The sequence below is a fragment of the Somniosus microcephalus genome, chromosome 24 (assembly GCF_052327205.1).
Source record: "Somniosus microcephalus isolate GS21.2 chromosome 24, FLI_Smic_1.0, whole genome shotgun sequence".
Lineage (NCBI taxonomy): Eukaryota > Metazoa > Chordata > Chondrichthyes > Squaliformes > Somniosidae > Somniosus > Somniosus microcephalus.
The window spans coordinates 48,975,571-48,996,231 of NC_141010.1; positions in this window are offsets into that span (position 1 = coordinate 48,975,571).

Consider the following 20,661-nt stretch of genomic DNA (forward strand, 5'->3'; position numbering starts at 1 on the left):
TGGCTGCAGAGATAGTGGATGCATTGGTTGTAATCTACCAAAATTCCCTGGACTCTGGAGAGGTCCCAGCGGACTGGAAAACTGCAAATGTAACGCCCCTATTCAAGAAAGGAGGGAGACAGAAAGCAGGCAACTATCGACCAGTTAGCCTAACATCTGTCATTGGGGAAAATGCTGGAGTCCATCATTAAGGAAGTGCTAGCAGGACATTTAGATAATCATAATACAGTCAAGCAGTGTCAACATGGTTTTATGAAAGGGAAATCGTGTTTGATAAATTTGCTGGAGTTCTTTGAGGATGTAATGAGCAGGGTGATTAAAGGGGAACCAGTAGATGTGTATTTGGATTTCCAGAAGGCATTCGATAAGGTGCCACACAAGATAAGAGCTCACAGGGTTGGGGGTAATATATTGGCATGGATAGAGGATTGGCTAACTAACAGAAAACAGAGAGTCAGGATAAATGGGTCATTTTCAGGTTGGCAAACTGTAACTAGTGGAGTGCCGCAGGGATCAGGGCTGGGGCCTCAACTATTTACAATCTATATTAATGACTTGGATGAAGGGACTGAGTGTAATGTAACCAAATTTGCTGCTGATACAAAGATAGGTGGGAAAGCAAATTGTGTGGAGGATGCAAAGAATCTCCAAAGGGATATAGATAGGCTAAGTGAGTGGGCAAAAATCTGTCAGATGGAGTTTAATGTCGGAAAATGCGAGGTTATCCACTTTGATAGGAAAAATAAAAAAGCAAATTATTATTTAAATGGGGAGAGATTACAAAATGCTGAGGTAGAGGGATCTGGGGGTCCTTGTACATGAATCACAAAAAGTTAGCATGCAGGTACAGCAAGTAATTAGGAAGGCAAATGGAATGTTGGCCTTTATTGCAAAGGGAATGGAGTATAAAAGTAGGGAAGTCCTGTTACAACTGTACAGGGCGTTGGTGAGACCACACCTGGAGTACTGCGTACAGTTTTGGTCTCCTTATTTAAGGAGGGATATACTTGCATTGGAGACAGTTCAGAGAAGGTTCACGAGGTTGATTCCGGAGATGAAGGGGTTGTCTTATGAGGAAAGGTTGAGCAGGTTGGGCCTATACTCATTGGAGTTTAGAAGAATGAGAGGGGATCTTATTGAAACATTCTGAAGGAGCTTGACCGGGTAGATGCAGAGAGAATATTTCCCCTCGTGGGGGAATCTAGAACTAGGCATAATTTCAGAATAAGGGGGCACCCTTTTAAAATGGGAATGAGGAGAAATTTCTTCTCTGAGGGTCGTGAATCTTTGGAATTCTCTTCCCCAGAGAGCTGTGGAGGCTGGGTCATTGAATATATTTAAGGTGGAGATAGACAGATTTTTGAAAGGTTAGGAAGTCAAGGGTTATGGGGAACGGGCAGGGAAGTGGAGTTTGAGGCCAAGATTAGATCAGCCACAATCTTATTGAATGGCGGAGCAGGCTCGAGGGGCCAAATGACCTCCTGCTCCTACGTCTTATGTTCTTATGAAGGTCGCTGGGTTCATATGTTGGTCACAGCTGGGATTTGAACTCTGGCCTCCAGCCAGAGAGTCCAACACGAACATTAGCCGTAACTGGGCTGCTGATTCTACCTCCTTTTCCTTTTTGTTAATTGGCCCCCCTCTGCATTTTGCAGAAACTAATTATTATTTCTAGCATTAAGGGCTACAATCTACAATACAGATTAGCATGTAGATGTCTCAGAGATCAGAGCCAATTAGGGAAGCAGAGGGAGAGGGGTGAGAGGAAACTGCAGAGAATCATGTAGTAATACATTTTGGGTGGGGGAATGAAGAAGGCAATATAAACAAAATCATACAATTTTAAAGGGGGTGCAGAAACGGAGAGACCTGGGGCTTCACATACACAAATCTTAGAAGGTGGCAGGACAAGTTGATAAAGCTGTACAAAAAGAAAATACTGCAGATGCTGGAAATCTGAATTAAAAACAGAAATTGCTGGAGATACTCAGCAGGTCGGGCAGCATCTGTGAAGAGAGAAACCGAGTTAACGTTTCAGGTCGATGACCTTTCGTCAGAACTGGAAAAAAGCAGGAAATGGAACTGATTTTTAAGCAAGTGTAGGGGCTGGGAAATGGGGAGGGGATGAAAGAACAAAAGGGAAGGTCTGTGATAGGATAGAAGGCGGGAGAGATTAAGAGACATTAAGAGGTATTCAAGGCAAAAGGAGATGGTAATGGGACAGGTTAAGAAACAAAGGATGGCTCTAGATGGAGTGTGAATTGCGCTGGCAGAATGAAAGACAGCTGCCATGTGGGAGAGACGAAAAGAAGACACAAACAAAAGGTGTGGATAAAAAATATATATATGATAGGGACCGAGCTCGAGAAACAACACCTCATCTTTCGATGAGGCACTTTACAGCCTTCTGGACTCAACATAGAGTTCAACAATTTCAGATCATATCCTCGGTCCCCATCATAAACATCCTCCCAGCATCTACCCTGTCAAGCCCTTTAAGAATCTTATATGTTTCAGTGAGATCACGTCTCATTCTTCTAAACTCGAGGCCTAGTCTACTCAATCTCTCCTCGTAGGACAATCCCTTCATCCCAGGAATCAGTCTGGTGAACCTTCGTTGCACTCCCTCTAAGGCAAGTATATCCTTCCTTGGGTAAGGAGACCAAAACTGTGCACAGTACTCCAGGTGTGGTCTCACCAAGGCCCTATATAATTGTAGTAAAGACATCTTTACTCTTGTGCTCCAATCCCTTTATAATAAGGACTAACCTACCATTTGCTTGCCCAATTGCTTGTTGTACCTGCATGTTAACTTTGTGATTTGTGTACAGGGGCATCCAGGTCCCTCTGAATGCCAACATTTCCCAGTCTCTCACCATTTAAAAAATATTCTGCTATTGTAGGAATTGATGTATTCCTAACTAATAACTGAGGTCGACTCAGGCGAACAATCAAACAGGTCTTTTCTGGAATTCGTCAAATCCAACATTAAACAACAAAGATCGATGCAGGAGAGCCATGGAGCAGGTCTTTACCCGACGGGGATGCCACGAGGACTGCCTCGGCAGCCCCGTGAATTGCGTCGTGACGTCATCGTGTTTTCCCGCACTTGGGGTGGTCATGTGATGTGCGACGTGACGTCATTGCGTTTACCCGCGCTCTTAAAGGGGCCACGCCCCGTACACGCAGAACACTATATACAAAACCCAGTAATGCCCAACACAATAGTACAGGTTTAGGCTGGTGTTAGAACATCGTTAAAGGGAATTATATACAATTAGCTAGATTAACTCAGTGGTACCGCCACACTATTCTATTTTTTCTACCAAAGTGAATAACTTCACACTTCTCCACATTATATTGCATCTGCTATGTTCTTGCCCACTCACTTAGCCTGTCTATATCCCCTTGAAGCCTCTTTGCGTCTTCCTCACCACTTACTTTCCCACCCAGCTTTGTATCATCAGCAAACTTGGATACGTTACACTCTGTCCCCCTCATCTAAGCCATTGATATAGATTGTAAATAGCTGAGGCCCAAGCACTGATCCTTGAGGTACCCCGACTAGTTACAGCCTGCCAACCCGAAAATGACCCATTTATTCCTACTCTGCTTTCTGACCATTAACCAATCCTCAATCCATGCTAATGTATTACCCCAATCCCATGAGCCTTATTTTGTGTAATAACCTCTGTGCTGTAAGATTCCATGATGGGTGTTTGAGAAAAAACAGTAGATTGGAGCTTAGTGAAGGTGAAGCACATAAAAGGCCACAAAGAGATTGGCCGAAGTTTGCAAAGTATTTGAATTAATGCTGCAAACAAACTTACATTCTTCACCTCCAGCTTTTTATGCCCTTCAGGGACTTGAAAATATTTGTGACACTGATCTATTTGAGCCTCGATTTCCACCCCCCCCCCCAACCACAAACGTGGCCTTAACAACACGCCTGTAACCCAAAGTTCCTGAAAGACTGAAGTGGGCTGAGCAAGAAACATTCCTCTGCCATGTACCATTTGAATTGAACAAATCCAACCGAGACCATGGTCACTTTAAAATGGTTCACGTACATTGCATCAGTTGTACAATTCCCCTTTCTCCTGGTGTACAACTCCCCGTGTGCTGGGTCTGCTGATCAGTCATTTTTCTCCAGTCAATTGGTGCAGTTGGAAACCTGCTTCACATGGGAGGGAGAGGGTTGGAGAGTCTTTTCACCTATGCAATATAATTTCTTTACCTCAATTTGAAAGTTTATCCTCCACAAAAACTACTCATCACAAGCTTGTTATGTTTGATTATAACTTTTACATGATATATGATTCCTTTCCCAGTTTCAGGTGAAGCACTATATATGTGCACTTGGTTGAAGATTGGCCATAGTCTGCTTGGACATCACTTGATGCCTTGCCAATGGATAGAATTAGATGAGTTTTCCCAGGAGTCTTCCTGGATCTGAATGGCCATATTTGTCATGTTTCCCCATGAAATACAGATTTTGAGGTCTATACAAGGTGCGCCCAAAGAACCCATCATCAAAGACTTTCATGTTGAAGGGTTGGTTTTAAATAGTGAATGACCACTTGGAATCAAACATACCACCAACCTCAGCATACCAGGAGTGAGCCTCCTGTAATTCACAAAACCCAGACAGGTTTATAGAGGGGGCACATAGGGTACGAGTTTGAGATGAACCTGTATCTCAATCAACTGGAGCAAAAGTATTGAGCTAGGCTCAGTGGTAGTACCTTCACCTCTGAGTCAGAAGGTTGGGTTTCAAATCCCACTCCAGAGATTTGAGCACATAATCTAGGCTGACACGCCAGTGCAGTACTGAGAGCGCTGCACCATCATAGGTGCTATGTTTCATAAGAACATAAGAAATAGGAGCAGGAGTAGGCCAATCGGCCCCTCGAGCCTGCTCCGCCATTCAATAAGATCATGGCTGATCTGATCCTAACCGCCAATCTACTATCACAGAACCATCTCCTGAATCTAACAGAATTAGACACACGAAATAGGAGCAGGATCAGGTTACACGGCCCCTGGGCCCGCTCCGCTACCCACAGGGCCATGACCGATCCGAACCTAGACTCCTGTCCAAATTCCTGCCCGCTCCCCGTAACCCTTAATTCCCTTTACTTCTAGGAAACTGTCTATTTCTGTTTTAAATTTATGTAATGATGTAGCTTCTACAGCTTTTTGGGGCAGCATATTCCATGGACCTACCACCCTCTGAGTGAAGTAGTTCCTCCTCATCTCAGTTTTGAAAGAGCAGCCCCTTATTCTAAGACTATGCCCCCTAGTTCTAGTTTCACCCATCATCGGGAACATCCTCCCCGCATCCACCCGATCCAACCCCTTCACAATCTTATATGTTTCAATATGAGATGAGATGCTAAACTCTGCCATCATAGGTGGATGTAAAAGATTCCACTGCACTCTTTGAAATAGAGTGGGGTGGGGGGACGTGTCCTCCCAGTGTCCTGGCCTCAACTAATATCATTAAAAACAGATTATCAGGTCATTCATCTCATTGCTGTTTGTGGAACCTGTTTCCTACATTACAACAGTGACAACACTTCAAAAGTGCATCATTGGTTTTGAAGTGCTTTGGGACATTGAGGTTATGAAAGGTGCTATATAAATACAAGTTTGTTCTTTCTCCTCAATGCATCACTTTATTTCCCAAGTCTTTGTGCTAACTAATCCAGCAGGTCGAGATTGCAGGTGTGGTGCCAGAGGACTGGTGGACTGCTAGAACTGTATAAAACACTAGTTAGACCACAACTAGAGAACTGCGTACAGTTCTGGTCACCACATTACAGGAAGGATGTGATTGCACTAGAGGAGGGTACAGAGGAGATTTCTGAGGATGTTGCCAGGACTGGAGAATTTTAGCTATGAGGAAAGATTGGATAGGCTGGGGTTGTTTTCCTTGGAACAGAGGAGGTTGAGGGGTGAATTGATTGAGGTGTATAAAATTATGAGGGGCCTAGATAGAGTGGATAGGAAGGACCTATTTCCCTTAGCAGAGAGGTCAATAACCAGGGGGCACAGATTTAAAGTAATTGATAGAAGGATTAGAGGGGAGTTGAGGAAAAATGTTTTCACCCAGAGGGTGCTGGGGGTCTGGAACTCACTTCCTGAAAGGGTGGTAGAGGCAGAAACCCTCATCGCATTTAAAAAGTACTTGGATATGCACGTGAAGTGCTGTAACCTACAGGGCTATGGACCAAGAGCTGGAAAGTGGGATTAGGCTGGATAGCTCTTTTTCGACTGGCACAGACATGATGGGCCGAATGGCTTCCTTCTGTTGTTAAATTTGTACGATTCTATGAAAAGCATTCATTTCAAGGGACCAAAGCCAACTCGACTTTGTCGTTTAATTTTGTTGCTGCATTTGCCTTGTAACAGTTGGGGCCCCTGTAGTTGAGTATCTTTGCACATAGTTTTGCACCAACAGCGTCCACAACCACCATAAACGGAATCAAGAGGAGGGGGAATCAGTGACGATGTTTATTGCTGCTTTAAAAAGGTTGTCGGAACACTGCCAGTTCAAGGAGGTGCTGAATGACACCATTAGAGACAGACTTGTGTGTGGTCTGCAAAATGCAGCCACACTGAAGCGCCTTCTTACTGAGGACAACCTTACTCTTGAAAAGGCCATTGAAGTTAGTGTCTCCATGGAGATGGCGGAAAAGGAGGCTCACCAGTTGAGTTCAACAGGGAGAGTTCACAAGGTGTCGTCTGAGCCTAAAGGTGCGCGGAACGGCACATGTTACCGTTGTGGGAAAACGGGCCATCACGCTAATGACTGCTGGTGTACGGAGCTGGAATGCCGAAATTGTGGCAAAAAGGGTCACATTGAACACGCCTGTAGAGGTTAAAAAAAAAGAACAGACAGAGCTGGGAAGCATGGAAGCAAAATGTCTGTATTTGGACAAGAGAGGAAAAAGAGTGTTCATTCAGTGCAGTATGATGGAACAAGCAAAACAGGGGAGCGACACCTCTGAGGAGGAAGAGGTGCATATATGGCTACTGGGTGTCACCACTGGTGGAGGGACAATCAGTGCGGATGGAGGTGGACACAGGCGCGGCCGTGTCCCTTGTTTCAGACACTGTCTACAACGAAATGCTAAAGCATCTTACCCTTCAGCCAACAAACATTGTGCTAAAGACGTATACCGGCGAACCTGTGGCCATGAGAGGCGTCATTGAGGTGACAGTTAAATTGAACGGACAGACTGCAAAACTGCCACTACATGTGGTAAAGGGAAATTACCCATCGCTACTAGGACGTGCGTGGCTAGAGAAAATCACGCTGGACTGGCCTGCAGTCTGCATGATGTCAAAAGGGGAGTCAGGTCTGACTGCAGTGTTAAACAAACATGCAGAACTCTTCAATGGGGAACTTGGGAGCATGAAAAAGATCAGCGTGAGACTGGACATTAAACCTGACAGCAAGCCGAAGTTTCACAAAGCCCGACCTGTACCCTATGCAATTAGGCCAAAAGTTGAGGCTAACTTGGAGGCCTTAGTCGAGAATGGAGTCCTGGAGCCTGTGAGTGTGAGCAAATGGGCCACACCCATTGTTCCTGTCCTGAAAAAGGATGGATCTGTTCGAATCTGCGGGGATTTTAAAGTGACTATTAACCAGGTGCTGTCTGTGGAACAGTACCCTCTTCCCCTCATTGATCTTTTTACGGGCCTGGCCGGAGGGCAAAAGTTCAGCAAAATAGACTTATGCCAGGCTTATCTACAAATGCATGTCGATGACAAATCAAAGGAGCTGCTGACAATTGTGACACATAAAGGGCTATACAGGTACTGCCGCCTTCCATTTGGAGTTACGTCGGCCCCTGCTCTATTCCAAAGGGCAATGGATCAGATTTTGAGTGGACTGCCAGGAGTCCAGTGCTACCTGGACGACATCCTTGTCACTGGGACAAATGAGGAGGATCATCTTCTGAACTTGGATGCGACACTACAACGACTGAAAGAGTACGGACTCAGAGTTCGTAAAGACAAATGTGAATTCTTTCAGTCTTCAGTTGAGTACCTGGGGCATGTGATTGATGCTACTGGCCTGCATAAGGCGCCGCCAAAGGTCAAGGTGATCGTGGAGGCCCCAGCACCCCAGAATGTGAGCCAGTTACATTCATTTCTGGGGCTACTTAACTACTATGGGAAGTTTATTTCAGACTTAGCAACATTGCTGAAGCCGTTACATCAGTTGCTATGTCAAGGCAAAACATGGAAATGGACTGAACTGTGCAACGAAGCTTTCGCCCGAGCAAAGAAAGCATTGCTGAATTCGGAGGTCCTGACACACTTCGACCCAAAGCTACCCATGCAGCTAGCATGTGATGCATCACCATATGGTGTGGGAGCAGTCATATCCCACATCATGCCTTCGGGTGAAACGCCTTCGCATCACGCACCTTGAACAAGGCCGAGAGTAACTATGCGCAGATCGAGCGCGAGGCCTTGGGAATCGTTTTTGGAATTCAAAAATTTCATCAGTACCTGTTTGGGAGAAGGTTCACACTCCTGACAGACCACCGTCCATTGACTTCAATCTTCGGGCCCCACACCGGAATTCCGTCTCTCGCTGCAAGCAGGATGCAAAGGTGGGCTTTACTGTTGTCAGGACACACATAACATCAAATATCGCAAATCAGACTTGCACGGCAACGCAGACTCTCTCTCGAGGCTACCCTTGCCTGTTACTCCCCCAGAGCCTCGTCAGATAAGACATCTTCTACTTTAGACAAGTGGAGGGAGCACCTGTCACTGCAGTTCAGGTGCGAAGGTACACCTGCAACGATCCAGTCCTGTCTGAGGTAATGGACGATGTCATTCGAGGGAGAGCGATAGGAGATTCTCCTAGTTTGAAACCTTACGTTTCAAAAAGAAATGAGCTCTCCGTCCAGGCAGGTTGTCTTCTTTGGGGACGCCGTGTCATCATTCCGCCACCTTTGAGGGAACCTATACTGCAACAACTTCATACAGGCCACAGTGGGATGGTTTGGATGAAGGAAATGGCAAGAAGCTACTTCTGGTGGCCAGGTCTTGATGGGAATATTGAGGAGAAAGCCAAAACATGTTCCCCATGTCAAAGGGTCCGGAATGTTCCACAGCTGGCAACCATACACCCCTGGGATTGGCCTGCAGAAGTGTGGCAGCGAGTACATGTGGACGCTCGTAGTAAGTGGCCAGAGGTCGCTGTGATGAGGTCTACCACGGCAGAGAAAACAATTGAGAAACTTGGTGAGATGTTCAGCCGTTATGGCTCACCGGAACAACTCGTAAGTGACAATGGTCCACAATTTGTATCACAGGAGTTTGCAACCTTCCTGCATGTGAATGGTGTCCAACACATCAGGTCATCCCTCTACTAACGGCCAGGCAGAAAGGTTCATGCAAACTTTGAAGTACGCCTTGAAGGCATCGCAAGGTCGGGGCTCAATCCACCAACGTCTGAACAGCTTCCTGTTGCCCTACAGGAACGAGCCGCATGCCACAACCAAAATTTCCCCCGCTTCGCTCATGATGAAGAGGCAGTTGCGGACAAGTTTTGACTTACTCAAACCTCCAAGGGCAGAGCAGGTTGTCCATCGTCAACAAGAAGCTCAAGTTGAAAAGAAAGAGAAAAGAGCCAAGGAGAGACGGTTTCATCCGGGAGAGCACGTCCTAGCTCGAAACTACAACACTGGACCGAAATGGGTTCCTGCTACGGTGATCGCGCAGACGGGCCCTGTGTCTTACACAGTTGAGACTGCTGAGGACGTCGTCTGGAGAAGACACACAGATCAACTGTTGCTAGGAGCAGAGACAGCCACAGAGGCTCCAATGGCTGGTTGGCCTGAACTGTTTCCGAATGATACCGCAAACCAGCATCCTTTGCCACAGTGCTCTTCTCCAACACAGGAAGTCAAAGAGACTGTTCCACCTGTGCAAACTCCTGACTTTCAACTGACACAGGCACCTTCTCCATCCAGGCCTGTGTCAATGCCTACTGCTGTGGAAGCCAGCGATGACCGCCGGTATCCTGTCAGAGAGCGGCGGCCTCCAAGACGCTTGGATCTGTAGGCTTAGTGACTTACCCACAAGACTGGGGCAGAATAAACCCCAGGGTAAAGTCAGGGTTTGAGGCAGTCTACCTCTACCCTAGGTTAGTTGAGTGTATTGAAAGTAACTTACCTATTGAGGAATAATGTGGACCTTCCATTTAAGAGGGGAGGAAATGTTATGTATTGTGTGTTCTAGTGTGTGTTCTCCTCCCACCTGTGGTGGCGCTGTCACAGGAGATAAATGGTTGGGTATTCTCTCGGTTAAGTTTAGCTCTCTTTGTTCGGAACTTGCCAGAACTTCCTTTCCTTCCAATAAAGCACTTCATGTTTGAATCTCTGGGTTCTGAGTCCTAAATTGTGTCTAGGTAGAAAGGTACTGACACAGCAGTTCCGAGAGCCAAGAAGCCTCTCGCAAGCAGGCAAACAAAGTACCCAGGTGTAAACCACAAGGGCAAACTCTGCTCCCGGGTTGCTAGCAGCCGTGCCTGGGAGACTCATCTTCCATTCCAGGACGGTTGCCAGCCCTATATCCAGATACCTGTCACACAATTAATTTGACCTTACACACTCATCTTTTATAATGCTGTTGTGAAATGTAAATATATTGTACTTTTTACAACTTTTTAGGAGAGAGGGTAACTTGAGTTAAGAAGTAATCTTTTTTAAGAAAAAATCATTCTCTGGATGTGGGCATCACTGGCAAGGCTGGCATTTATTGCCCGTCCCTAGTTCCCTTGGCTGAGTGGCTTGCTAGGCCACTTCAGAGGACAGTTAAGAGTCAACCACGTTGGTATCGGACTGGAGCCAGATCAGGTTGGACTTGGCAGTATATCGCCGTTCCTTCATTGTCGCTGGATCAAAACCCTGGAACTCCCTCTAACAGCACTGTGGGAGCACCTTCACCACACGGACTGCAGCGGTTCAAGGCGGCGGCTCACCACCACCTTCTCAAGGACAATTAGGGATGGGCAATAAATGTTGGCCTTGCCAGCAGCGCCCACACCCCATGAACAAATATAAAAAATGTCACTGTTGTAATGTAGGAAACGTGGCAGCCAATTTGCACACAGCAAGCTTCCACAAACAGCAATGTGATGACGACCAGGTAAACTGTTTTAGGGATAAATATTGGCCAGGACACTGGGGAAAACTTAGTTAGTTGTTCACTGTGGTAAGTTCAAATATCATGGGGCACAAGTTAAAAATGGGGCAACTAGAAGTACGAAGGGAGGTCGGGCAGAACATTTACACAAAGGCAAGGGGAGTTTGGAGTACAATTATTATTGAAACCGATGGTCTAAATCGGCGAATGTTTCTAGAAAGAGAAGTGATCGAGGGATATGGTGAGATGGTGGGTGTGGTTGAGATTTATCAAGCAGTGAAAGCCTTGTTGGACCAAATGACCATTCTCTTTTCCTAAACATTCTTGTGTTCATTCATATATATGTACAAGCTGTGGGAGGAAAGCTGAGAAGTGTCCATTCCTTCTATGGTTGCACTACACTTCACCAAAAAGCTCACAGATATTAGCCTCTGTCTCATTTCATTTAAAATATTCCAGAAATGGCGCAGTTACTAAATGCATAAGGATATAGCACCTGACCATTTTCACTGTTTTATTCAGATTGAATTAACTTGCATTTTAAATGCATTTAGATCATTTGGGAGTCAAGAAAAGTTAACACAGCTTTGAGACCTTACAGGGAACAATGGGACATTTAAGTGTATGTGCATATCAGTGGTTGTATTCTCTGAGAGGAGAAGTTACATGTTTCTTATTGTGCAAAAGCACACTTGAACCAGTCTATCCACCTTGGTGAAGTGTGTTCTCACCATGGGCAGTGAGATGATTATAGGGACGGCATGTCATACAGACCAGCAGCAGCTATTTTAACCCCTTTACGCCAAATTAAGCATTTATGGTGAGCTTTTGTTTTAAGGTTGAAAGCTATTTAATAGGCATTAGTTTGTTTGCCAGCTGACCCTAGATTTAAACTGCTGAAAGTACAGTGGGACCATTATACCGCGCACTCTAGAACTGCTTCACGATTGGACAACAGCTGATTGGGCGGGAGGGAAATCAGCCAGCTTGATGTAGAATGGGAACATGACCACTGCTTACCTTGGCTTCCCTTTGGAGCCTGGCCTTGATGAGCTCTACGACTTTCTACTATTCACAAGGTGAGGGTCTATCCTACAAGTTTGGGTAACAGCTGTGGATGCACGGATTCAGTCACTGCACCCGCAGAAGACCATGCTCTCAACACCTGTGAAATGCAATGCCTTCCTGTCAGTGTTGCCGCATTATCACTAGGAAAGGGGTTGATTGACTCCTAACATGTGATCCACAGCTCCTCACTGAGGAAATGTAAAGACACGGGATTAGACATGGTCAGTATCGGGTAGAGCCCACCTGGGCACATTATAGTGTATATAACACTATAAGCAAGTCCACGGCTTCAGCCCCAAGAAGGTCTATAGGACACTCTTGTTTTAAACAGTCTTCTGTTGTTCAGTTGCGTAGTAAAGAATTCAATGTTATGGTTATAATCGCTTTATTTTTTCTACTTATAAAAAAAAATCTAAAAGCAGAGTATAATTTCTTCAGAGTATAACGCCGTTTACAAGCAGAGTTTTGTCTGCAGTTCTCAGTGTAGGCATGTGCTCAAGTAGGTTTCTCTCTCTTTTTCTCTCAATTTAACACAAAAGCTTTTTTTATATATACTGATTTCTTTATCAAACTGGAAGTGGCCTTACCTTATTTGGTAGTCGCCGGTCAATGGACCGTGCTTCAGCCGATTCTTACGCGCACAAGTTTACAAAAACAACTTATATTTATATAGCGCCTTTAATGTAATAAAATGTCCCAAGGCACTTTCACAGGAGTGTTATATAAAAAAAATGTTGATTCCAAACCACATCGAGATGTTGGGGCAGATGACCAAAAGCGTAGGTTGCAATGTCCTTGCTGAATATCCGAATGGCAGGAATCCTTGTTTCAGTCCCAAGGTCTGAAACTGGTCACCTGAACAAACTGACTGTTGCCAAGTGAAATCTGTATCTCTCTCTCTTTAATGATGCCGATCACCTTTTGCTCTATATTGAATGAACTAAATAATAATAATTCAACTTTATTGTCATTGTACAAGTACATGAACAACAAAATGTGATCTTGCAAGCTCCCATGAGTCCAGTACAAATAACATTAAACGTAAATAGCACCGTCCTGGGAGAAGCAAAGCCGCTGCGTCTGTGTGCGCCGCCATTCCATTTCCACCATTCCTCCTGTCCGACAATCTTCAGCCCAACGCCCGGGCCTGCTCACCAGCCGCCCCTCCCGGGGCTCCTTCCGTGACCTTCTCACCAACCGCCCCTCCTCGGGGCTCCTTCCGTGACCTTCTGCACCTGGTCTTCCCCGATGGTCACCCCTCCAGCTACTAACCAGGCCTGGCTCTGCTTAGCTTCCAAGCCTTGCCAGTGACCCTGTCCCTAGTCCCAGGAACAGGGCTTACATGAACACCTTTCAGAAGCCGAGTTAACCGAGTTCCATGTGCCAACAGACTCCACATCCAAATCAAATGCCCCTGGGATTTAATGCATCGGCAATGGTTTGGATGAAGAAGGCCCTTCAGCCCATTTAATTTCACCCTCCCAGAGAGTACCAACCCTGCTGGCTTCCCATTACAGCATCCAGCTCGCTCTTAAATGAGTCCCAGTGTCCTGGCTGCGACTGCTCATTCTAGCAACCCAGTCCAGCTGGTGATGACTCTGTAAATAAATACTTCCTACTTGCTGTCCAAACTCCCCCTTTGCAACCATGAAGCTGTGCCCTCTTGTCCTGCTGCCCCACCATGCATCAAATTATTATTCTAAGTTTACTTTATCTATTAAATGTCTTGTATCTGTCTGGAAAATCCCCTTCGATGTGCCTCTGAGACTGAAGATCCCTAACTATCCTCTTGGCTCATCCCTCTACTACTGAGGACCTGCCTTGATGCCCTTCTTTGCACTGCCTGTAGGTTGTATGTATAGCAGAAAAACCTGTGTAACCTCTCTACCTGGAGTTGCTATCACTTGCCAAGACCAAAACTGAACAAAGGGCAACCGAGAGCCAGGTTGGCAGGTGGAATTGTGTGTTTGAGTTTTGCTAGTTTCTTTACTGATGTATTGAAAATCTCCAGATCTAAAGCTTCCAACATTCTACAACACGGAAATAATTGGAGGGAGGAGACCTTTTGGCCATGTCTAGATTTTCGACTCTCCATACTGAAACTGCCAGTAACCTGCCCATTAGTAAAAGAATTTACCATAGAAATTTACTGCCCGTACTGTCTATCACGCCGCTTCACCAGAACAATTCAAAAATAATCCGTGTGCTCTTCTCCTGACCCAAGTTTCTTTCTCTGCTTCACATGTTTATCTACTTTTCCCTTAAAAGATGTGATGCTCTCTGCCTCGGCCACTCCCTGTGACCAAGCATTCCACACTCCAACAACCATCGAGTTTTTTTTTAAGTTGACGATTTGTCAATGGCTCCCCAACCAGAGGAAATCTTTTCCTGTTCATCCTCTCAAAACCCTTCATAATTTAAAAAAACCTCTATTACATCATAGTTCTAGAATCTTAAAGCATGGAAGGAGGCCATGCATCGTGCCTGTGCCAGCTCTTTGGTAGAGCTATCCAATTAGTCCCACTCCCCCCGGCTCTTTCCCCATAGCCCTGTACATTTTTCCCTTTCAAGTATATATCCAATTCCCTTTTGAAAGTTACTATTGAAGCTGCTTCCACTGCCCTTTCAGAAAGTGCATTCCAGATCCTAACCTGCTGTGTTTTTTAAAAAAAAAAATTGATCGCCCCTTTGGTTCTTTTGCCAATTATCTTAAATCTGTGTCCTCTGGTTACTGACCCATCCACCAGTGGAAACCATTTCTCCTTACTTGATCAAAACCTCTCAATTTTGAACACCTCTATTAAATTATCTTTTTGATTTCTTTGCTCTGATGGAAATAGTCCTAGTTTCTCAAGTTTGCCCTCCTACCTGCTATCATCCTATGTTCAAGCATAATGTCCCACATTGAAGAGAAAGGGATAATTAACAGTACCCATGGAAATGGACAGACTGTCCCCTTTTTTAAACATTATCATCTTGAATGCTCTCACTAGCATAACATCAACAGATTTCGCTGATTTTTAATCAGTCATAACATAGAAGGACCACCATCAGATATGGATGGACGAAAAGAAAAATGAGAGAAATCAAATTTAAAAGTTGGGAGGATAAGGGACAGAGGTTAAACGGAAGATGGAAAGAATAAAGAGTCTTAAAATAGTTTGGGCTGCGGTCCAGATTATAACCACCCGAGAGTCCTTAAGGAAATGAGCCTCTTGCCCGTATCTTTAATAGCTCACTGGTGTCGGAGACTGTTCCCTTAGACTGCAAGGGTTCTAACGTCGTTTCAATTTTTAAAAGGCAGAACCGAGTAACTATCGGCCTATTAACTTGAGGTCAGTAATGGATAAGATATTCTAGCGAATCATTAGGGATGCACTATATGACCACTTAGACAGAGGTGGTCATCTCCAGGACACCCGGCTTCCAGAAAAGAAGGTCATGTCTTACAAATTAGAAAGGAGAAACAAGGTGCACAAAGGATTGGGAGAGACAGATAGCACTAGAGTAAAAAATGGTACGGTATTAGGTGGGGTCAGACTAAGAGAATACAGAGGTGTTCAAAATCATGAGTCTAGAGAGAAACTGTTCCCATTGGCAGAAGGGTTGAGAACCAGGGGAGACAGATTTAAGGTGATTGGCAGAAGAACCAAAGGCGACATGAGGAATAACCTTTTTACGCAGTGAGTGGTTAGGATCTGGAATTCATTGCCTGAAAGGGTGGTGGAGGCGGCAGATTCAATTGTGGCTTTCAAAAGGGAATTGGATAAGTACCCGAGAGAGAATTTTTTGCAGGGCAATGGGGAAAGGGCGGGGGAGTGGGACTAGATGAAGTGCTCTTGCAGAGAGCCGGCACGGGCTCAATGGGCCGAATGGCAGCCTCCTGTTCTGTAACCATCTTATGATTCCTAAATTTGATTGAAATTTTTGAGGAAGTTACCAGGTTAGTGGATGAGGGTAACCTCGTTGCTTACCTGGACTTTCGGAAAACTTTTGATAAGGTACCGCTTAAAAGACTTCTCGACAAGATAGGATCATGTGGAATTAGTGCAGTGACTCCACACTCACTTCACGAGCCGGCAACTTGTTTCAAAGGCTGATGACCCTGTTGAGGAGAATTTCAGTATTAAGGACTTTTGCAAAGGCTGTCGGGATACTTGACATTAAACTGGTTGACAAAGGGGCCCCCTGAGCTCGCACGTAGGCTGGGATGAGATAATGCCAGCTGCAGTTTTGTTATTGAACGATTGTGGTCACCTTACAACGAAAAATAGGTTGGACTTCTGCTTCTCCTGTCTGCGGTTAAAGGTCCCGAAAAAGGTTTTAGACCTAGGGTCCATCGCTTGCTTAAAATAGGTAACCATTATAGATGTCACGGGGTATCGCGGTGATTAGTAATATGAGGTAATTTGTTTTGACCCCTGTATATAGGCAGGGGCTTTGTGTGTGTAAAATGAGAAGTGTGGCGATTGCACACCGGGTGTATAGCTGCTTCTCCCAGAGCTCTGCAATAAAGCATTCTTTTACTTTGCCATTCACTCGTGGTCAGAGTTTTATTTGACTCCAAAGGCTTCTGTTGGGATCGTGTCGACCTAGAATATCACCTGGTCCACGTAGCCCCAAATTAGCTACAACAACCCTTTGCAAAGAGAAAACTTCCCTGACATCTAACCTAGTTCTATCCTTGGGTAACTCATACTCATGTCCTGTCATGATGGTTAGTTGAGGAAGTAGCCTTGGTACTGATGTATAGTACTGATGGTATGATGAGTAGGATTATATAAGGAGAACCCTAGGGTGATTCCCTCAGTGTTCAGGAAATAGTATTCCCTCAGTGTTCAGGAAATAGTAAATATTAATAAAAAGTGCCATGTTCCTGGAGTGGTGAGGTAAGATTTTACGTGTCATCCCCCTGCAAGGATCTCAGCTGAGACACCAGGGGTGCTCTAAGATACCTCCTAGCCATTGTTTGAATGTCACTTTACCAGAGGACAGGGCAAGTCATACACAGATGCTGTTACTGGCAAAGGGCGATATAATGGGGAGGTAGAACAGAGGGAGGTAGATACAAGAGAAGCAAGGAGAGGGTGATGATAACGAGGGCAGAGAAAATGAGGAAACAAAAAAGTATTCTTTTAGTAACTTTAATGACATTGGACCATTAATTGCTGGAAAAATAAGAGCACGTTCACAGCGCCCACCATTATTAGTGCATAAAAAAAACAGCAATTTGCGGCGGGGAAGACTTATGCTGTGAGTTGTGAATTGCCACAAATTGCTGGACGATTTGCGCCACTTCGCCGTTAGCCTCGCGAAAACAGGAGCTCACGGTCAATCTCCCCGTGAGTGTCAAGAAATTGATGCATTTGTACCCTAAGTACGAATTAATCTCAGCATGGCCATTTAGGGCTGGTATTTCATGTTGTAAGGACCCTGTTAATGATGTGATTCATGGACCTGACATAAAATTCAACCTTGGAGGCCCAGAAAGGGAACAACTGAAACCGGAGTCTCACTCCTGCAGGTAGTAAATTGTTCCTAGCTGTATTTTAAATTATTTTTCTTACTTTTCCTTTCTGTCTCTTTCTCTCAATCCAATCTTTCTTTCCCTCTCTTTATTCCTCTTCCTGTATCTAATTTGACTCTAATTCACCCTATTTCCTTGCAACAGTATGCGGCGTAAAAATAATGCGACCCGATGTCCTGGGGGAGTGTTTGCTAGTGCTGTGGGGGAGGGTTGGGAACCTGAGCAGGGAGACAGAGGAAAGGGAAACAAGGATAAAAGCAAAAGATAGGAAGGAGAAAAACAAAAGTGGCAGTCAGAGAAATCAACGGTTTAAATCAAACGTGGCCACAGTAAATAATAATTCTAATAGGTCTAAGAGCGTTAAAAAAACAAGCCTGAAGGCTTTGTGTCTTAATGCGAGGAGCATTTGTAATAAGGTGGATGAATTGGCTGCGCAAATAGAGGTAAACGAATATGATTTGGTTGGGATTACGGAAACGTGGCTCAAGGATGGCCAAGACTGGGAACTCAACATCCAGGGGTATTCGATATTCAGGAAAGATAGGCAAAAAGGAAAGGGAGGTGGGGTAGCATTACTGGTTAAGGAAGGGATTAACACAATTGTAATAAAGGATATTAGCTCTGATGATGTGGAATCTGTATGGGTAAAATTGAGAAATACTAAGGGGAAAAAAACATTAGTGGGAGTAGTATATAGACCTCCAAACAGTAAGGCAGAGGTTGGGGATGGCATTAAAAGGGAAATTAAAGAAACGTGCAATAAGGGCACAGCAGTCATCATGGGTGACTTTAATCTACATATAGATTGGGCTAACCAAATTAGTAACAATACTGTGGAGGAGGAATTCCTGGAGTGTTTACGGGATGGTTTCCTGGACTAATATGTCGAGGAAACAACCAGAGATCAGGCCATCTTAGACTGGGTATTATGTAACGAGAAAGGATTAATTAGCAATCTTGTTGTACGCAGCCCCTTCGGTCAGAGCGATCATAATACGATCGAATTCTTCATTAAGGTGGAGAATGAAGTAGTTGACTCAGAGACTAGGGTCCTCAATTTAAATAAAGGAAACTACGATGGTCTGAGGAGCGAGTTGGGTAGAATTGATTGGGGAATGTCACTCAAAGGGTTGACGGTGGATAGGCAATGGCAAACATTCAAAGACCGAATGGATGAGCTACAGAATTTGTTCATCCCAGTTTGGCATAAAAATGAAACAAAAGGTGACTCAACCGTGGCTAACAAGGGAAGTTAGGGCTAGCATAAGATCCAAGGAGAGGACATATAAATTGGCCAGAAAAAGCAATAATCCTGAGGATTGGGAGCAGTTTAGGATTCAACAAAGGAGGACAAAGGGATTAATTAAGGAAGGGAAAATAAAATATGAAAGTAAGCTTGCCGGGAACATAAAAACTGACTGTAAAAGCTTTTATAGATATGTGAAGAGAAAAAGATTGGTGAAGTCAAGCGTAGGTCCCTTGCAGTCAGAATCAGGGGAATTTATAATAGGGAACAAAGAAATGGCAGACCAACTAAATACATATTGTGGTTCTGTCTTCACAAAGGAGGACACAAATAACCTCCCAGAGATGCCGGGGAACATAGGGGCTGATGAAAGGGTGGAACTGAAAGAAATCAGTATTTGTAGGGAAATGGTGTTAGGAAAATTGATGGGATTGAAGGCCGATAAATCCCCAGGGCCTGATAATCTACATCCCAGGGTACTTAAGGAAGTGGCCCTAGAAATAGTAGATGCATTGCTGGTCATCTTCCAGAACTCGATAGACTCTGGAACAGTACCCATGGATTGGCGGGTAGCTAATGTTACCCCACTATTCAAAAAAGGTGATAGAGAAAAAGCGGGGAATTATAGACCGGTAAGCCTGACATCGGTAGTGGGGAAAATGCTAGAGTCCATTATAAAAGATGTAATAGCAGAGCACTTGGAAAACAGTGACAGGATCGGACAAAGTCAACATGGATTTACAAAAGATAAATCATGCTTGACTAATCTACTGGAATTTTTTGAGGATGTAACTGGTAAAATAGATAAGGGAGAACCAGTGGATGTGGTGTATTTGGACTTTCAGAAGGCTTTCGATAAGGTCCCGCATAAGAGATTAGCGTGCAAAATTAAGGCACATGGGATTAGGGGCAAGGTATTGACTTGGATAAATGTGAGGTTATCCACTTTGGTCGCAAAAATAGGAAGGCAGATTATTATTTGAATGGCAATAGATTGGGAGAAGGGGAAGTGCAAAGAGACCTGGGTGTTCTTGTGCACCAGTCGCTGAAGGTAAGCATGCAGGTGCAGCAGGCGGTTAAGAAGGCAAATGGTATGTTGGCCTTCGTAGCAAGAGGGTTCGAGTACAGGAACAAGGATGTCTTGCTGCAGTTGTACAGGGCCTTGGTGAGACCACATCTTGAGTATTGTGTGCAGTTTTGGTCGACTTATCTGAGGAAGGACGTTTTTGCCATGGAAGGAGTGCAGCGAAGATTCACCAGGCTGATACCTGGGATGGCAGGAATGACGTATGAGGAGAGATTGTGTCGATTTGGGTTTATACTCACTGGAGTTTAGAAGATTGAGAGGGGATCTCATTGAAACCTATAAAATTCTGTCAGGCCTGGACAGACTAGATGCAGGAAGGATGTTTCTGATGGCCGGGGAGTCCAGAACCAGGGGTCATAGTCTAAGGATAAGGGGTAAGCCATTTAGGACTGAAATGAGGAGGAATTTCTTCACCCAGAGAGTGGTGAACCTGTGGAATTCTCTGCCACAGATGGCGGTGGAGGCCAGTTCATTAAATATATTCAAGAAAGAGTTGGATATATTTCTTAAGGCTAAAGGGATCAAGGGATATGGGGAGAAGGCAGGGACAGGGTACTG